The following is a 19,610-nucleotide window of genomic DNA, read 5'->3' as shown; positions in this document are numbered from 1 at the left end:
AGTGAGACTTGAATGCTTGTTTGTTGTAAGGATAAGCAAAACATGACAAACTCCACGTTTCCCATTGCACATCTCAGTCAAGAGTATGAGAGCACTGAGTAACTGGTGTTTCCTACCTTCATGTCAGATTTGTTCAATCTATGCTGACAAAGAGCCTTTACAAATGGCAATTGATAATAGCCACAGGAAAGGAATTTTGGTATGGGTTTGATGCACATATTTGCCTATACTAAGACACCAAGTTATATCAAGTCTGAGTGTAAATTTCCAGGATTCCTGGGTTTTCTGTGTCAAGTCATGCTGCCAAGAGGAGCATACTGAGGATAGCTCCCAAAGTGCTCCATTCCAGCTGGTTTCTCTGCCGGCACTTGGGGTAACTGGGTTCAAGTGAATGTCCCAGAGAGGAGTGGAAAATTATGAGCTCAGGACAAAGTATATCTACTGCCCTGGTGTGGCGTGTCCTTCACTCTCCTTATCCTGCCCTTTGTTATTGTACTTTATCGCACATTTTCTTAAATTAAATGTGAAACTGAAATCATAACTTTGTGTCCTGTTGACCTCTGGCAAAGACTTATTTGCACAGCACTCAGTATAATAGGAGTTCACCTGACTGGGTCCCACAGGCTTTACTTTCATACAAATAATTATTGATGCCATTAGGATAAATGAACTTTTAGGCAACTGAGAAAATTATTTGCAAAGAAAGAAAGAAAAATGGAAAGCAACCACCATGATATTAAGCTTATTTGACAAGGATATGCAAGGTAAAGAAAATTAAAAATGTCGTTGAGGGTGGGAAACAGAAAAAACAAAGAGTAAAATACAAAAAAATCACTTTCAAAGAGGGAGAGCTATGAGAGAAGTTTAAAATTTAGTGGTCACAGAAGAAGGAACACCACAACGTGTCACATTAATAAGCATTGTAAGTAGGAATGTTGATTAACTCAGGAATGACTTATTATAATATAAATGACAGGTCCTAATGGAACTGAAGTGACAAGGTATGAAATGTGTATTAGAGAAAGCAAAATGAAAGCTAAATTCCTGTGGGACAAGTAAGCCTTTAGAAAAATTTGTACAGGTTTGTTAAAAAACTGGTAACTTAGAGGGGACAAGGAAATGAAACAGAATCTGGGCAGAAAGAAAGGTGGTTGGTAAGTTGTAACTGAGTCTCAAAAAAAAAAAAAACCCTACAAAAAAGGTGCTATTAAAACAAAGGGGAAAATAACATGGGAGAATTCATACATAAAATGAGAATAAAAATTTTTTTTTCCATTATTTTTTCCTGCACATAACCCCACACCTGGGTCAAATTGCAGTGCACTGGTAATAATTGCCCCTCCATAAGCCTAAATCACACCAGCATGCTTTCAAAGGACTCATCCTCAAAACTAAAGAAATGCAGACCTCTTCCTACCACAAGCAAAAAGAAAATAGGCAATTTTATCCAAATGTGCTTAACTACATATAATTCAATAGATGTTTACAAAAAGGTTACTACAAGTACTCTCTGTGACAATAGAGATCTTCATATTCCAAAACAATCATGACTGAAAAATGTGTTTTAGTAAGAAACTACTGCCTGTGTTAAGGAAATAAAATGAGTTTATGTGGAAACATATCGCTTGCCTGTTTCTGTAAAATTACTGGTTTCAATTAAATTACAAAATATCCAGAAGTTTTGTATTCCTTAACATTTAAATTTCTGCAAATATAAATTGACCAGATCACAACTGCAATGATAGCTTCAGAAAAGATATCAAGACACCTCACCAACACCAGTGCATTTGCATGCTTACCACAAAACAAGTCAAGGCAGAGAATATATACTGCATTACAAGATATGCTATGCCTCATGAAATGAGCACAAATGAAGTGGGACAGGGAGAAGAAAATGATGAAATGGTGGAACTGAAGAGATGTATTCAGACAGAAGAGTGACTGCAAATGAAGCTGCAAACCCAGGGCTCAGCAGTGTGAAATGAATGTTTAGGTTAAATTATTTTGTTGGCAGTACCCTGAAAACTAAAAGCAGACATTTTGAACCTGGCATATTCAAGACTTTTGTTATAAAAGCTGGATATCATTGAGGTGGACTATAAAGAAATGCATAGAGGGAAATAAAGAAGAAAGTATGCTGTTAATATCAGGTAGGAAGGATTAATAACCTAACAGAACCAATGAGAAAGTAATTTTATATTAGATATAGTATTATTATTATTATTTTTTAGCCTTATGCTTTTGGACTATGTATGCCAGGTATTTGAAATGCTTGTTTTACATACCATGTTATGTGAGCAGAGTACAGAATGCCTAGATAGACATTTGTGACATATGGCTCACCACTGCTAGTCAGTGAAAATCCGCAGACTTTTGTACTGATTCGATTTTGTAAGTATTTTTAGTAAAATTAGAGACTGTGTTAGAACACTCTGATACATTCTGATATTAATAAAATGCTGCCATTACTAACCTGGCAGTCAAGTGAAATTTTTGAGTGAAAGCAGACCATTTATACAGTCAATGTAAACCACAAAAACACGACATCCAAAAGGTGATCAATACAGTGTATTATAAAACTGTGTTACCTCTACAGCAGTTCTTGTCCCAGCTAAGTAATTGGTTTTTTTAAGAAGCATGATTAGGACAAAAGTGAAAAAATAATTAAGGACAATGGAGATGATTCAGAAATCAGAGACAGAGCGTATCAGAAAGGAGATAGCAGCACATAAGAGAGACCACGAAAATCCTGATCTATGACTAATGAGAGCAAACACAAAGGCAGCAAAAATAAATTTAAAACCAATTTTTGAAATTGGCAGTACCTGGCAATTCAGAGAAGTCTTTCAGCTGACAATAGAGTCCTCCATAAAATCCTGTAAGAAGTTCATTCAATGCCAAGGGTGTTGAAGGTAAAAAGGACTGAAAAAATCTAAAATTAGAGATAGAAAAAGTAGTATTAAAGAGATTTATATGAGGGAAATTGTACAAGCTGGATGAAAAAGTATAGGAAAAAATTATCCAAAGTCAGAAGAATTTTTAAATATTCCACACTGCAAGTGCACAGAAATTATAGGCATTTAGCCTGTGCTTGAGGGAACTAGAATTTGCACATTTGCACCAATAACCTCAACAAACTATTCAAGTATTATGTTTGGAGGAATAATTAATTTCAAAAATACATAACAGTTCTCAAAGCATTTCAGTTGTTGTCATAAGCAAATGTGTGGGATCTAAACAGAAGGAAAAAATAAAATGTGTTCTTGTTTTTCATTAGTGTCCCAAGGCAGGAGGAATTATTAATTAGTCCAGACAGTGGATGTGATACTGGAAATCAGAAGATGAATGGTAAAAGGTTAATGAAGGTTTAATAAAGGCAAGTAGACCACTTATGAATGGTATCTCAGGGTGGAACTATTCTGTAGCTAAAATTCAATGATTCATATATCCTATAAACAAAGTGGGGCATTTTGCTAAACAAGTATGCCTCTAGGTATACAACAAAAGAGAAGTTTTAAGGTTTAATTAATTAGAAAGAGTATTTGCCTAACAACCAGAGGTACCTTTCACAGTGAGCTTGATGGCAAGTCAGGACTGAAAACTGAGAATAAAAGTTGTAGTCCAAGGATTCAGATAGCAAACTTCAATTAACACTAACAAGAGATATTTCATTACACCAAAATGAAGTTTTAACAGGCGAAATTTGAATCCTGACATAGACTTCTGCAATAGGATAAGCTAAAATTGTAAGGAATAACCTGTTTTAGTGAGTAATTAATGTGTTAAACTTGAAAGGGATGACCTCTCATGAAGATTCAGCTCTCCTTTTTTGTATGGCCACACAGAAAACTGGTGAATTTCACACATACACACACAAACACAAACCCCGCTCTCCCTAAGCAAATTACCTTCATAAACTTAGAATATGTCCACATAGAATATAATAGTTGGAAAAATATCTATCCTCTTCATGTTCCCTAGGTTGACATTTTACTCAGAATCCACATCCATACAGCTGAACTGATTTCCTCACTAAGGCCAGTGGGTAATTTTCTATTTATTTGAACAGAAGAGAGACATTTATGTAGTCTGTGATATCTGAAGAGAGACAAGATATATTTTCCTTATCAACTTCTTTCTTCACTCACTTACACCTTACCTGCTTGCCCTGAAGAATTCCACCCTCAGAAGTCCCTCATGCATCCCTTTCTCTTTTTTGTACACTCAACATTCTTTCCTTCCTTAGAATTTTCTCTGTCTGCTTGTGTCCCCTCTGACCTCCAAACCTTTTAACTCATCTTTCCTCCTGAAAGGGAGACAACCTTTTCTTCCTCTTCAAATATTTTTGCTTGGTCCTAAAAAGTCATCTCGAATCCCAGTTCCCAATTCACTCATATTATACTCCCTTCCTGCTATTCAGCATTTCTGGCTTTCATTTTAACCCTTCTGATGCCTCTGTGTGCCATGTCCCTGAAGTCCTGTGAAATGAATTCTCATCTCTTACTGTGCCCTCCCACTCAATCACCACCCACCCACTCCTGTAACTTTGTCTGCCAGCACTCTGAAGTTTTTCCTCTCTCCTCTTTGGAAACTCTTTCTCTCTCCATGCCTCCTGGTCCCGCTGCTCCTCTCTCAGTGACCTCCTGCTTGCAGCTGCTCCCCACATCAGATCTGCCTCACTGACAGCTGACCAGGTGCCTCAGCTGCCCCTCTGCTGTCCTCAGTTTCCCACTGCCAGCAGGAGTTTCACCTGTGTAGTTGTTGCTGCCTCTCCTTCTCCCTGGGACTCCCAGGATCTGACAAGCATCACAGAGAGCTAAGAGCTTTTTCTGCATGATGGCATTTTACTGCTCCTCAACAACTCCACACCCTACCACGCTGCTCCCTTTCTACACTTTGGTGGGAAAACTATTTGTAATGGGGTGAGAATTAAGGATTTCACAGTAAAATACCAAACTTTAGAGGGTAAAAGAGTGACTCAGATATGCAGATAGTAAAGAAATACATGTTTTACTAAACTATTCTTTCTCTGATACTATATGTTTGGAAAGAACAGAAAAGTTGTTGATAACAAAGCTTCATTGTCTTTTGAATATTTGAAGGTCTACATATCTTTGATTATAAGACAGAACATTTTTTTCTAATTTGTAGTAACATAGAGCAAAAGATTTGTTTCTGCTCTGTGTGTACACTCTTAAAAGTGATCCCAATTCACTGATTAATCGGTTAAATTAAAAGGTTTTAACTTAACCCAATAGCTTCACTATAATGTAAAATGTCTGAACTCAGCCACAGTGGGGACCTCCAGCCCTGTTACAGCAATGATTTCTGTGTGTGTCCCTTCCCATCTGGGGCACCAATGGAACTAAACTTCACTTAGAACACTTCAGATGGTTCCCCTCTTTTAGCAAGCTGCTCCCTGCTTTACCAGCTGCCCAGGCATGATGGCATGCTTGGTGTGGCACACACTTGACACTTGCCAGACACATTTCTGTCCTCTGCTTGCACAGACTTTGCAAATCTTTGTTAAGGATCTGTTTTATTAAATGAACTGTTCGTACCTTTATTCTCTCATAGTTTCTCCTGCTTTTATCCTGCTTAATACAGGGGACTTTGTCCTCTAAAGACATGTAATACTTCAGCAGCCATGTGGTAAGACTTACATCTTGTTCTGGGTTTTCTTCTGGTTCCTTCTTCCACTGAAACTTTGGGGAATTTTACTGGGAGTCTTATCACAACTAGCTTTCAGCATTTCCTTGGCAACTCTGTCTTTGTCTGCTGCTTTCCCAGGTTTAACTAGATGACAAAATGACTAGTTCTGAGCATCAAATTTATCTGGCAATATCAATAACTTCTTAAGTGAGGTTCCATTTAACATTTCTGAAAGTACTCTGTCCACCTATGCCTTGACTGTTTTCCCATTTAAAAAAAAATTTAAATGCTAGTGCTCAAAAAAAAAAAAAAAAGAATAGCAATATACATGTTCCCAAGTTGGAATGAATGTTTCTTGATTAAATATTCAAAATCTAAACAGGAAGTTATCCTTTTTCTTATTTGTCATTTTCTGAAGTTAACCTACATTTTCTTTCATCACACTTAAATCCTCCACAAGTTGTTGAAACGTTTGTGGAAACTACATCTTATTCATAAGAATGATGAAATTTTTGTTCCTGGAACAGTCCAGAAACCTATTCCCTATTACTATATAATAGTAATCACTGTAATTTACTGTTGGATACCTAGATATATATGTATAAATGTGGTTCAGATCATGGTTGCTATCTGCATGACACTAAAATTGGACTGAATTTTGAGAAAAATTTACTTTGCGTGCCTGTGTACATGAAGAAAGGAAAATTTTCAGTGCAGTCAGCACTATCAGTATAAAACTTATTATGGGTAATAACCTTATTGTAAAATAGATCTTTAAAAAATAAAGATGATGTAATACTTGTGTACACCACAGAATAAAACATGCTTTAAATGAAATAGGCTAATTTTATGGATGGTGTCAAAGAAATGTAAGTCTTTCTTGATGAAAAATCTGAATAGAGCCCAGGCAATGGTCAGCAGTACATCCTGAAATTTATTACATAATACAAAAATCTGGGCTACTTTTTATAGGAATTTGAATGCACCAAACTAGACCCTTGACACAGTATATGTATAAATCATACCTATTAAGTTGCTTTTAATAAAACGTAGCCAGTGATCTATGTCAGCATTGTAAAATCTAGAAATACAGATATAGACATAACACTGTTTCTAAGTCATGTTATCAATTCTTTTTTTCATCTGCATATGTCTACAAAGGACTGCTCCAAGCTTGATTTAGACTTTTTTTTCCTTTTTTTTGGCCTAGAACAGATCCTTAATGTTACTTAAACTCATTTTTGTATTTACCAAATCTAATTAACCTGGTAAACCTGCTCTGAAGGACTGTAACCAAACACACTAATGATGATAATGCTTGGAATGTAAAAGCTCCTGACAGCTGAATAATGCTAGCTTGGGTTAGGCTTGGGTTCAGCAGAAAGTGCAAAAATCTGCTCTATACTAATTTCCTTACCTCTGCAATGACAACACACTCTGTTGATCACATACCAGGCTAAAATACAATTTGTTCTTTACTGCAGACAAAACTCATGGAAGAAAATTATCTTGGGTACAAACAGGTTGTTCAAAAAGAAAACCCAGACATCTCACTGGTATAGTACAATTAAAGCATATTTGCCTTTACAAAAACAATATCTACTGTGTTCTAGTAGAAAAATGAATGTCAGCTAACAATCTAAAAGCAATAAACAATAAGCTTAAATTATAGTAAAAGTCAATTAGTATACCAATTAGTCTACATTGCAAGGAACTTAGTGAAAAACCTTATTTTTTACTGTCATACAAGGTGTTGAGGAATGAACTCTGTCATTTAGAATTCACTAATAATTATAAAGGGGAGTTTGATGGATTATGATGTGACTCCATAAAGTAGTAATGCAAAATAGCTACTCACCAAATGGTAAAAGCTTTTATACTTCAGCAGCTTTTAAAAGGGTACACATGGTAATAGAAACTGACTTTGCAAAAAGACAAATAAATCTGGGGATGCATATGCTTTGTGTCAGTTTCATGTGGTTCCTAAACAAGATTTTTACTGAAAATGTTCTCAGTGAAAAAGACAATAACATAGAGAAAGACAAATTCATCAAGTACAACACACAAAAACCAAGGCCAATACTTTATTCTTTTGGGAATGGCACAAAAAATTAATAATCTGTTCAAAGCCACAGAGTTCACTATCCAAGAGTGTAAAAGGTATTGTAAAGGCAAAGACTACATTAAGCAAATATTACAGGCATGAAGTTACCTTACAATTCACTTCAGAGCAGAAGATAACCAGTTTTTTAGTTTGAGTTTAATTTCAAAACAGAAACAAGCTTCTGACTTCTATAAGAGCTGGACATCCAATGTTCAGCTTACATGTTTGTTTCCATTTGTTTCTTCCAGCCCTTGGCTGGGATTCTGTAAAGCTTGAACATGGGTAAATTGCAATCTACTGCTTATTTTTGGCTGAATTCTTCATTTGGCTTTTATTCTATAAAAAACATAAGCAGCCTTTGTGGAAGGATCATGAAAACATCTAATTATTTATCTCCATGTAATGACTTTACATTGAAATGAATTAATATTACATACAAACTGTTTTCACTTACATGAGTAAGTGAAGGTCCCTAGTAATCAGTTTTACCAAATGAATCTCAAGAAACCTAATTCTGGCTGAAGACATTTGGGCTGGGACTTTTCTGTGCCTGGAAATTGGTTTTACTCAATGTAAACATCAGATCTGACTCTCTATCTTCCTTGAGTCCAAAATGTCATCTGACTTCTCTTCCTACTTTGAGTTTTGGAACAACTACCTATCCTTATTAATCCTTCCATTAATTTGTATTAATTTATACCTTTTTTCTCTAATAATTTTAATGATAGTTAAAATGTTTTTGGGTTTTTTTTTTGTAAATGACTCTTTGCTTTTCATCAGGGAACTGATAAAGGAAAATATCAATGGAATAGGGAAAATGAAAGCAGAAGGACAAAACTAAGAACACTATCAGTGATGTAGAATTCTAGACAACGAAAGAATGGCAGAAAATAAGTTGTGAGTTCTAGAAAATAACCAACTTTGGAAAAAATGCTTAATGTCTGATGCTTTTGGAATAGTACACCTTTATTCCATATATTTATTTTAAAAATATCCTTGGAAATAATTTCCACACCATAATGTATTTTTGACACTGGAGGATGCAGTGATTATAAACATTTTTAATGTTTTGTTTGAAGTACATGAGTTTTTGAAACGCATTTTTGAGAACTGGCTTTCAGAACATGCAAAGTGGCTGCAAAATCTCAAATTCAATCCATGCCCCCAGGATTTTCTTCTGCCACAACCGTGTCAGAGAGAACACAAAACCAGTGTGGTGCTTGTTATAACATCCCCTGGGTTCTGGGATGTTCAATATTTTATAAGGATGAATAGTGGGTTTCAAGTAGACAAACAAGTTACCATGCAAGCTAATGGTCCCCTGTGTTTCTGTTCTGTGTAGTTATGTGGAGAAAAAAAAAGCCCACGCTTCTCACAGTTAATTCACTGCTTTGGATGTTTTTAACTGTAAAGAGGGCATCTTTAATAGACATTATGTGAATGCTCATTGCAGTTTTCCCTTCCAAACCTTCCAGAAGTGTTTGGGAAGACTGTAACTAAAAAACAAAAGTAAAAACTACAAACAAACACCACTTAATAATTCTTTATTCCATGGGAGCATGCTAGTAGGGTAGCCCTTATATTGTGCCTTCAGTACATGCCCGCTGCAAGCACAGGGGTGTTTTCTTCAAATATTCCAATATAAATCTGAATATGCCTTCAAGATCATCTGACTGATGTGCTGTAGAGCACTTCAAAAACTGCCTAATAGTCACAAGGACTATACACAAGGTCCTATATACAAGGACTCAGGGAAAAATCTGGGAAGGGTATCTTCATGAAAAGATGCCTCAGAATAATAGTACTGACTTTGGGAGTCAAATATAACCTAGTGGTACTGCCAGTATAGATGAATTATACTCATAATTTGAGATGGAATACATGTTTCAAGACCTGCACAGAAGAAGGCTCTGATAAGGAATGTGTAATGATATTGCCAGCATTTAGCTGCATGGAGATAGTAATTGCTGCCAAATGTTCTTGAATTCTTTTCCTGATGTACATTTTCCAATGCATTTCTAATGTGATCCCTTATTATTTAGCTCTCTCTCTATTTGATGAAAGCATAAATTAAGATAAAGTGCATCAAGGTTACTGATGCTTTCTGATAATAAACTAAAACTGTTGATTAAGCAGATTATGAGTTTAAGTCAACAGTCTTTGTATTAAAATGCTTGATGTAGATTTATGAACTAACCTCACAAAAGTTTAACAAGTATAAATAAATTTAAATTATGATAAAAATATTTTACTTTAGCATAATTTAATATCTACAGTTTTAATATAGAAAGTCATTTAAGTAAGAAAGGATATAATTAAGCCCTATCAATATACTGAACTGTTTATTTTACAGATTAAAACATCAGAAGTATTCTTGGTCTTTCATCTTGGTTAGGCAGTGCATTTGTTTTGGATTTCCATGGGTATTTAATATACGTTATCTGTTTGACTGAATCTCCTTTTTTTTTTTTTTCATTTTTAAAGAACAATCTAAGAAATAAGTTTTGCCATTTTTATGAAATTTACAGGTACAAAATATTCTCCTGCTCTTCGTTTCCTGGAACATGAACTAAGAGATGTTTCGGGTTTTTTTAAATAATTAAGCATTTATTTTATGCTTGTTTTGCTGTCTCCTACCTTCCTTCACCAAAGTGTTTCCATCTTTTTTTCCAGGCTGCTCTTCAGGCCAGGAGAGACAGTTGTCTATGCTGCTCAGTTAAAGAGGTGACTCTGGGGACAGTCTTGGAAGGATTCATGTGATTTTTCTGGGAATCTTTGAAGTGAATCCTCTTCTTTATGGATCATCTCCATTTCAGAGCAGATAATGTTTGTGGACAGCCTTGGGTACTGGCTGCCATTGTGCTTCAGCTTGCCACTGCCTCTTCAGGTGACAGGGCCTTTCTAGATTATCCATCATGTGGCTTGGTACAAAATGCCCCATTCCTCTTTTCTGAACTCAGATTGGAGTCTGGTGATTTTGTGGCACCATGTGGATGAGAAATGGTGCCCTTGGGTTTCACTACACAGCTTTTTCAGGATGGGCTTATCAAATAGTTCTTCACAAGGCAGCATCCCTGCTGGTCCAAGTTCCTTTGAACTTCACTTTCTTTCTGAGAAACATATTCAATTTAACACTATTTAAAAAGTATTTTCAAGTTACGGATTTCATGCAACTCCAAATTAGCGAACATCAACAATGAATATTATTTCTTTTCTTTCTGAAACCTTCCTCCTCATACTTTGCATTCAGCCCATAGTGTACTGAGATTAGCTCATTACAGCTAAGGGAAAGAGAAAAGGAAAAAGAAAAGGTTTGAATATGTCCAAGAACTGTTCAATATTCGCAGCAGTCACATAAAAAAAATTAAAAAGAATAGCATGCTTTCCATCATAACAAAATCTAAGGTTATCCAGTGTTGTTTGAAATAAAAATAATACAGAATTATTCTACTATTAAACTGAAAAGCTTGCAGCTGACAGCAGTTCATTATTTTTGGAGTTATTGTGTTAAGATCCTGAAAATCTACTTGTAATGCTAAATAAGAATGATCCATGGATTAAAAATCAGTGAGGAGCTTTACAGAACACAGCAAATAAAACACAATAGGAACCTTACACTTCAGATACAGGATGAGTATAATCTCCACAACAGACAAGATGGGCAAGATCTACAGCGGCTAAGAGAAATTAATCAAAATGTACTGCAATGCTTGGCCTGAAATCTGGAAATGCTTTGAAAAGTCAATAAAGGAAGCCTTATCCCCAGCAGGAGTAAATCCATCAGATGTGTCCACTTACATCAGCTGAAGATCTGCGCCAATTTTTGTAAAATTAATGGACTACACTATATTGCTTTAATTTTTATGCTGTTAACTGGAAAGGTAATTAGTTCACAGCTTCATCCCCGAAAGTATTGTCTAATAGAACTGGCTTTTTTCAGTAACCATGTCAAAACATACAGAAAGAAGCTAAGAGCCAGAGGGATGGATTATCCACCAAGGCCAAATAAGTCTAAACTACTGCCTTCCCAGTCTGGGGGAAAACCAATATACTGGTGAGTGAAACAACCCAGGAAGCTAAAATAAAAACAAACATGGGAGGGGGAGGAGGAAAGGCCTAGTTGTCCTTTATAAAAGAACTGATATTTCTTTAAATTTTTAACTAATGCAACAATTTCTACTTTATAAATCAGAAAAGTACAGGATTTGAATAGAAAAAATACAGCAAAGGCTGCTGGGATAGAAATAATTATGGACTTGCTACATAACACTGAGGATTTTTGGGTTGGGTTTAGTACAGTATAGCTCCTTTTACCTAATTTAATTTTATTTTTTCTCAATGCACTGAAATGCACTAAACCAAGGAATTAATAAAGAAAGACTATTAATGTGAAAATAGAGAAAAACATCGTTAACTCTAACTTAGTTCAGAGGTGAGCAATTCCTATCAAAGCAGGAAATAGTAAGTCCTTATCTCATAATTAAAGTGATTGAGTAGGAAACATCAGGGGAATAGTCTAAACACAGCTAGTTAACGAAAGCAAAGCAAAAAGCAGTGTGGCTATTCACTGGATAAATCAGTACAGAAAGTAATCCGATCCTTCAAGTCAAATTTTGACTCACTGACCAGCTGGATTTTATATGTTTACAATGCTGAAAATCATACTTTTTGAAATTAAAAGGGTGGAAAATAGACTGGTGTCTTCTTAATGAAATTGATATTACACAGAATCATTGTTCTAGCTTAAAATGAAAATACAAATGAGATTTTCAAAGGCACCTAAGGGAATTAAGGTCTCCAACTCCTGTTAAATTTTATTAGGATTTAGGAATCTAATTCCCTCATGCTTTGACAATCTCAAACTAAATATTTATCTCCTCTCTGCATCTTGTGCCCTTTCTACATTATTTACCACATTCAGAGATACCACTGTTCTCGGGAGCATACCATGATTGTGTAGTATGTTCTTAATCATTTTATCTACTTATGCAAAGAATAGTTAGGCAAATGTGAAGGTATATGAACTGTTGTATAAGAAATGAAACTGAGTTGAAGAATCAGGACTTTAAAATATTGATCCTGTTATTTACAACCAGTGTATGTTCCATCTGATGTAGGACGTTTGCCTCTTTCCAAATGATATTGACAGCTCTTTGAATTTATCCTGCATAACTAGCATCCTCTACAGTGTAAAGCTGGAAAGAGTCTGTAAAGGTTGGTAGAATCTACCCAACAAACAGCACAATAAGGCAATATTCACCTATGATCTGTTCTCCATATGTTTTTCCTTGAGTACTTTCGTATCTCTTTCCAGAGAACCGAGTTGCCCTTAGACCAAATGATTTATTATTCCCCCAAATGTACCTTCGTATTAACTGATCAAACATCTTCTATCTTGTCCTGTTTCTTAGGTTTTTACTCCTTCTCACGACTTTTTTGGCTCCAGTAATTTCTTGGGAATCACACTTAGCAAAATCATGGATAATGAAATGCTATGTGCTCATATGCTCTGCACACTATAGATGCAAGTGGAAGGCTTCATCTAAGTGATCTAGGCAAAAGGAATTAATCCAAAAGAAACAAAATGCACAAGAAAAGCAAAATGGACTGAACATATTTGGCCCTTGGTATTGGAACACATGGTGTCAGTAATATTATCAGAATTTCTGTAAGATTCTAGGTGCCTATTTTAAAAATAGTTTAAGGAGATGTGGTCTTAAAATACCATTGGAACATGGTTACTTACCTTCTGTACACTTCTTTTGCAAATGAAAATTCCTTTCCTATGTGTTGCTATCCAAATATGCAGCTTTCATTCTTACAAAAAGCGGTAATGCATGCTATTAGTAAAACCTTAAATTAGTGGAATTACTCTTTTCCCTTGTAGCAAGTGATCATTTGAGAGGGAATAGCCTAAAGTTGCAGCAGGGGAGGTTTAGACTGGATATTAGGAAAAATTTCTTTAAAGAGTTGTCAAGCATTGGAACAAGCTGCCCAGGGAAGTGGCAAAGTGACCATCCTTGGAGGTATTTAAAAGATGTGTAGATGATGTGCAGAAAGACACAACTCTGGCAGATTTGGCAATAATAGGTTTATGGTTAGACTTGATGATCCTGAAGCTTTTTCCCAACCCAAGTGATTCTATTATTGTATGACAGCCTACATCATCCCCACATAATTTCTAACGTCTGTGACCTCAGTTTATAAGAAAACAAGCACAGTGACTACACGGGAATTTTAAATTCTGCATTATAGCCCCTCTCTGCCTGTTGGGTCTCCTATTAGCTATCAGCAGCTATCAGGATAAAATTACAAATATCAAGTTGAGTTAAATCAGCTTTTTAGAACATCCCATTAAAACACCAAATAGACCTTTTCTTTCTTTCCTTAATAATCCTTTTTACCATATGGCATAGAATTGATATCATCAGCTGATATCTACAACCTTAATAGGCTTCTATTTTGTTAATTCTCTTTAGACAGAGGTCATCTTTTCTATGGCAATGTCTTCTTCCACTGAACATCTGGGAATGAACATCAAATGATTTACCTTGTTCTTGTTGTCATTCTTCTGGTAAAGACGTGAAACTCTGCCCATTTTACAACCCACCAAAACCTGCAGTTGTTTCAGTGGGCCCTAGTTGAAACCTGATTTGAATCTCTTTCCTTAAAGAGACATCATACACTTAGCTAACTGCTATAGTTCACAAAATTTAATGTTGCGTGTTTTGTATCTGATACACTAGAGGCAACTTTTCAAGTTCCTGCAGCTGCACAGCCTAAATCTTGGCACAATCTACTAATATATCTGAGACAGAAATATGACCCCATAAAAGCAGAGTATTATGAGCACTAAAGCTCTGCTATGTCTCAGTCAAAATATCAAGGTTTTTTACTGTAGTATTCCACTCAGTATTCATGGAATAGAGTGTGATTAAAGAACCACTCTTGCTCTTGGTGTGCAGATCCAATAATTATTGTCTTTGTTTCTTTAATATATGCGCAAAGTCTCATCCCACACAAAACATGATATCATAAAGCTAAGATAATAGTAGAGTGAGACATCTTTCACAATGGCAGTAACAAACTCTGGGTGGTTTTTCAATGTTTATGAACATTAGCACTGTATTCATAAACTTATTTCAACCTTGCAGAAATTTACACTTCTGCACTAAAAAAGAAAAAAAAATCCCTTGGAATGACTAAGGTAGAGCAGGATAAAGAAAGGTAAATGTGATCTTTAATTACTTTTATGCATGAAGACCTCAAGGGATAGAAGAACAAAATATTTTCTGTAATTTTGGAAGACAAAGAGGTGCTTCTAAATAGCTTTAGCACTGTCTGGGCTCCTTCCAGAGCATCCACAGCTGCTTCGTTGCTCAGGCTCTTCTACTATTTCATCTCTTAACTAGTTTTTGTCATCCACAATTTGTATATGTTCCTTGTCCTGGGAGTTTCTAGTTACTTGCATTGGACAGCTCACACAGGGCAGACATCAAGTCTCCTCCCAGTCAGTGGGATTGTTCTCCCTCTGTGTCACAAATCCCAGCTGCAGATGTTTCATCAGAGGGACACTCCTACCTCCATCCTGCCTTGGGCTGTGTTACAGCCATGGCAGCATCCCGAAATAATGCTCTACTGTAGTGATGAAGATTGATGTTAAGAAGACTTTTAAAGTGATTAAAATGTTTCGCTATTTTATTTAATTTTTAAAAGGCTATTTTAAGAACATAAAACTCCAGGGCATTTTATGAGAAGAAATACTTTGTCTAACACTACTTCATATAAAGGACATTTAAAATCTAATGTTATGACTATCTTTTTGGTTGAATGCCAGCAGATTTTTGGCTAAAATGATTGATCACAGTGCATAAGAATAAGTACCCTTTCATTCCTGTGCACTGAGGTTCTTACCCAGGAAATCAAACAGAGTATAAATGGATGGTCCCTCCAGCTGCCTACCTTTTCTTTCTTCTTACTCAGTGTGTAGTTTATGAGTCTGGGAGATCCCTGCAATGATCTGACTCTACTGGGATCTTTTATTAATTGCTGTTCTCAGTACAGACTCTTTTCTGCTCCAGATGTTCATGCAGTCTAATGCACACTAGGAATATCTTGTTAAAATTACACTACTCACTACACACATCAGTTATTGGTATGGAAGTTTCACTTCATCTAAGCATAGAAAAGGTAAGGAAAGCCTTTTATTTTATTTTTTCTGTAAATCCTGTCAGGCTAAGTTTTCATAAGACACGATGAAAAATTTCCCTAACATATATTTGTCACACATTCTGCATTCTCTTTCATTACTAATTTTATTTTATTAAAAATGCAATTGAATCTGTCTGGCAAGACTATTTGTATTGATTTGCAACTTATAATTAAATACAAATTACAGCAGTTTCTGAGTTACTTGCACCTTTGGCCTTGTTTTTGACTGCAGTAAGGTTTTTCCAATCTGTCTCAGACATCTGGCCATCAACCTCTGGGACCAGCATTCTTGCCCTAGACATCTCTGGTCTCCTCCCTGCAGACAAGTGACAAAATTGCTAAGTACTTGGGATCTTTCTACTCAGTTTGACAACTCAGCAAGTCCAGGGTCAGGTAAGCACCCAGCCTCTCTCTTCCAGGAAACGACAGCATAAAGTAAACATCTCCAAAATTGTCTGATTTAGAACAGAAACCTTACATAGAAAACAGATATTAAGAGAATAAACACATCTGAACATGTCTGGGAGCTGACAAATCTAAGATGCAGAACTTGACAAGGTTAAGGTCAAATCCATAAAAGGATTTATGTGCCTGGATCCTCTTCAGTGGACTCCAGTACACGGGGGAGAGAATCAGCTCTTGACACAAAACCCGTGCTTACAGCCACAGAGAACCATATCCCCCCACTGGGAGTCAAAGCCTGCTGCTCTTTCTTGAACAAAAACATAGGAAAGAATTGGTGTTGACAGAGAAAGATTCTCCCATTATCTCTCCACTTATAAAACACCTCTCCACATTTAAAATATCAAGTAGACTAAAATAAAAGGGAATGAGGAGTGGGGATGGTGGTAGAAAGAAGGAAATAGTATCTACAGGCTTAAATCTCTCTTGTAGTCACCATCTTGTAATTTTTTTCTCTGTTTCTGTTCCACTGAAGTTGCAAAATCATTACTAAGATGCCCTAAGAAGTCCTTAGTCCCTCTGATGTGTACAATATGATACCATGCCATTAAAGACCATTGTATTTGCATCTGTTTTGTCCCTAGCCAATACATCCATCAGTACTTGTAAGGTTCTGTGTCTTCCAAAACTAGGAAAATGAGGAGTGCGTGTCTGCCATTTGCTGCAATGCTGTTTGAAGGCCTAACCTCATCCTGAGCCCCACTCCAGATTTTACACACATGGCTATGCTGCCTCACTCTGAAGCTTTGATGATCTCTGAGCATACCTGTATCCAAAGTAAGGGAATCTTTACCCAAGAAGAAGGATATCTTTATTCAAGAAACATTTTGCAGTCACCATACAGAGGTGGTACAAAATGACTACTATGTCTATAAATCCTAAAGAGGAAGAGGGTAGGATGTGCAGGATGGTAGCACAGCTCAAAACTCTTCAGTTCTTTGTGGATACCTCTCTTTCCTCTTTTCTGTTTCTCTCTGCATGCTCACTTGGAGAGTGCAGGAGGATTCTTGCAGAAACATGGACAGTTAACATTTCCCTCAGGAAAAATACCCAAAACATAAGCCTGGCCTGTTCAGCTACTTGAAAGAAGTATGGCAGAAAACACCTTTCTATAGATATATCAATAACAGGAGCATTCTTATGAGGACTTGAGAGGCTGCATGATACCAGTCAGAAAGAGATTTCCTCCCACTTGGAGGGTTTGCAGTGCTGGAGGTTATAATAGAAATGGACATCAGCTAATAACCCTTCTGGGAACCCTTGGATGGAAACTATGACACCTTTCATCTCCTGGCCTAGGAAGCAAACAATCAAGGGTTTTGCTTGGAAGATTTTCTTTTGTGCCAAAAAAGGTCAAAAATTGAGGAGTGAGAGGCTGTCAGAAATGCCTGGAGTCAGGATATGGTGTATGAAAAGTACAGTTGAGAGGGTGACAGCAAGGAGTCTGACAGAGCTCGTAGTTTCTTGTGCCTTCCTCTTATTTAGTGCACTGCTCTGATGAAAGCTGCTGACTGACAAACCATGTATCAGAATCTAACTAGTTACTAGCAACTAAAGCTAGTTACTTCTAGGATAATTACTAACATTTGATTAAAAAAAATAAAAGCAGTTAACCACTGATATTAGCTTACTGTTACGATTATTTATTATTGAAATGTTTCATGGAAGCACACTGGGAGACAAGGCCTACTAGAGTTTGTTATCTGTGTTTGTACTTAAAAGTTTGTTTATGGTTCTATTACTACCAAGAAGAATAAAGTAGCCTAGTGCTGGTAACAAATATTAAGAATATTCCAAATAAATACTCTTTTAAGTTTACCTTTTCCTTCTATATTTGCTTTAGACACTATTTTTTTTTCTCAAGCAGTCCTAACTCAGATATTGTTAAGTATAGAATTTCCAATTTTTATTGTTTAAAAAAACCACATATTAAATATACTTCAGCCATATGGTCATTTGTCATCTACACTGATGATAGTACAATTAAATCCTAACCTTGTAGAAGACTTGTTAAACACAACACATTCTTATGCAACCTTTTTCATAATTCTATTTTCCTTTCTGTCCAGTGGATAATGCCATTACCTTTTTTTAAATATCAGGGTCATTCCTGTACCTGTCCATAATGCAGTCTTGTTCTAATGAAACTTACACCTATAGTTTCCATTTTTAGCTTTTTAAAAATTAGACTAAGGTCAGAAAGCAAGACAATTTCTTGAGCTCTATAAACACTAAAACAGGATTGCTTGATGGTATTAATTTCTTACTCTGAAGAGAATAAGCCATTTGAAGAATTTGGCACTGGAGGGAGAAGAAAATTCCAGATGGACTTTCCAGCTAAGAATATGAGCCTTTTGTGTTCCAACAGCTCTTAGAAAGACCTTGAGGTTTCAAAGACACAATCTATTTCCACGTATCTTGTGGTACTGACAGATAGCAAGGGAAGAGATGGACGACCATTGCACCATGACTGACAGATTTTCCTTTAGAAGTATGTCTTCCCTTGCCATATCCTTCCCACCTCTGGCTGAAGTGCACTGCATGCACAGTGAGCATGCAAATCCCAGACCCCATTCCAATGCTTCACTGTCACATGTAAGGGAGAGAATTTATGACACTGTGCTGATTCAAAAGATGTGGCATGAGAAGTAAATATAGAAGTGGACTGAAAAATTAGTGCAAAAGGCATAACTGCAGGCTTTATTGTCTCTGTCCTGTTTGATTTACTTTGAAACTTCTAGTATTAGTGGTATGCAGCAAGCTCCCAAATTGCTCTGAATTAAGCCATTCCTACAAAAACATCAGTGTCATTTCCTCTCTCTGCTGTTTACAAGCAAGCCCATGGATGAAGAATCTCTCTCCTGATAAAGGATTCAAGGACTTAATAAGCATTTAAGGGACACTAGAGAGAGATACATGATTATATTGGGGGCAGGGATCTCTCCTGTCCCAACAGAATATTGTCATCACTGACCCACAGAAACAGGTTGTCTCCTATGCTTAATCTTAGTTCCTGAACCATTGACTAAACTGGCTTTAACAAGAGGCACAGAAAATGGCAGTCCTGACAGTAGCCTGAAGATTGTTCCTTTCTCCTAAGAAATCATAGAAATTATCTCAAAACTCCTCCAGCTGAGAAGGATACCAGATGCTGGACTATGAAACAAAGATTCTGTGAATA

General features: G+C 36.3%; 1 long non-coding RNA gene across 7 annotated transcripts in view; it reads left to right on the top strand.

Moving 5' to 3' along the window:
- The window catches only part of LOC141729188 (uncharacterized), a 194,724-nt gene that overhangs the window by 158,736 nt on the left and 16,378 nt on the right, over nt 1-19,610 (top strand). The window contains exon 7 of one of the 7 annotated variants that reach the window (XR_012580514.1): nt 10,430-18,281. The exons of the other annotated variants lie outside the window; for them this stretch is intronic. This is a non-coding gene — a long non-coding RNA (uncharacterized LOC141729188). Of the gene's footprint in view, nt 1-10,429; nt 18,282-19,610 lie in introns of those variants that run through there. 7 annotated transcript variants of the gene reach the window in all.

Source organism: Zonotrichia albicollis, chromosome 5 (genome assembly GCF_047830755.1).
Source record: "Zonotrichia albicollis isolate bZonAlb1 chromosome 5, bZonAlb1.hap1, whole genome shotgun sequence".
NCBI lineage: Eukaryota > Metazoa > Chordata > Aves > Passeriformes > Passerellidae > Zonotrichia > Zonotrichia albicollis.
Note: the sequence above shows the minus strand (reverse complement) of the source record. Positions and strands in the feature narration are given on the sequence as shown.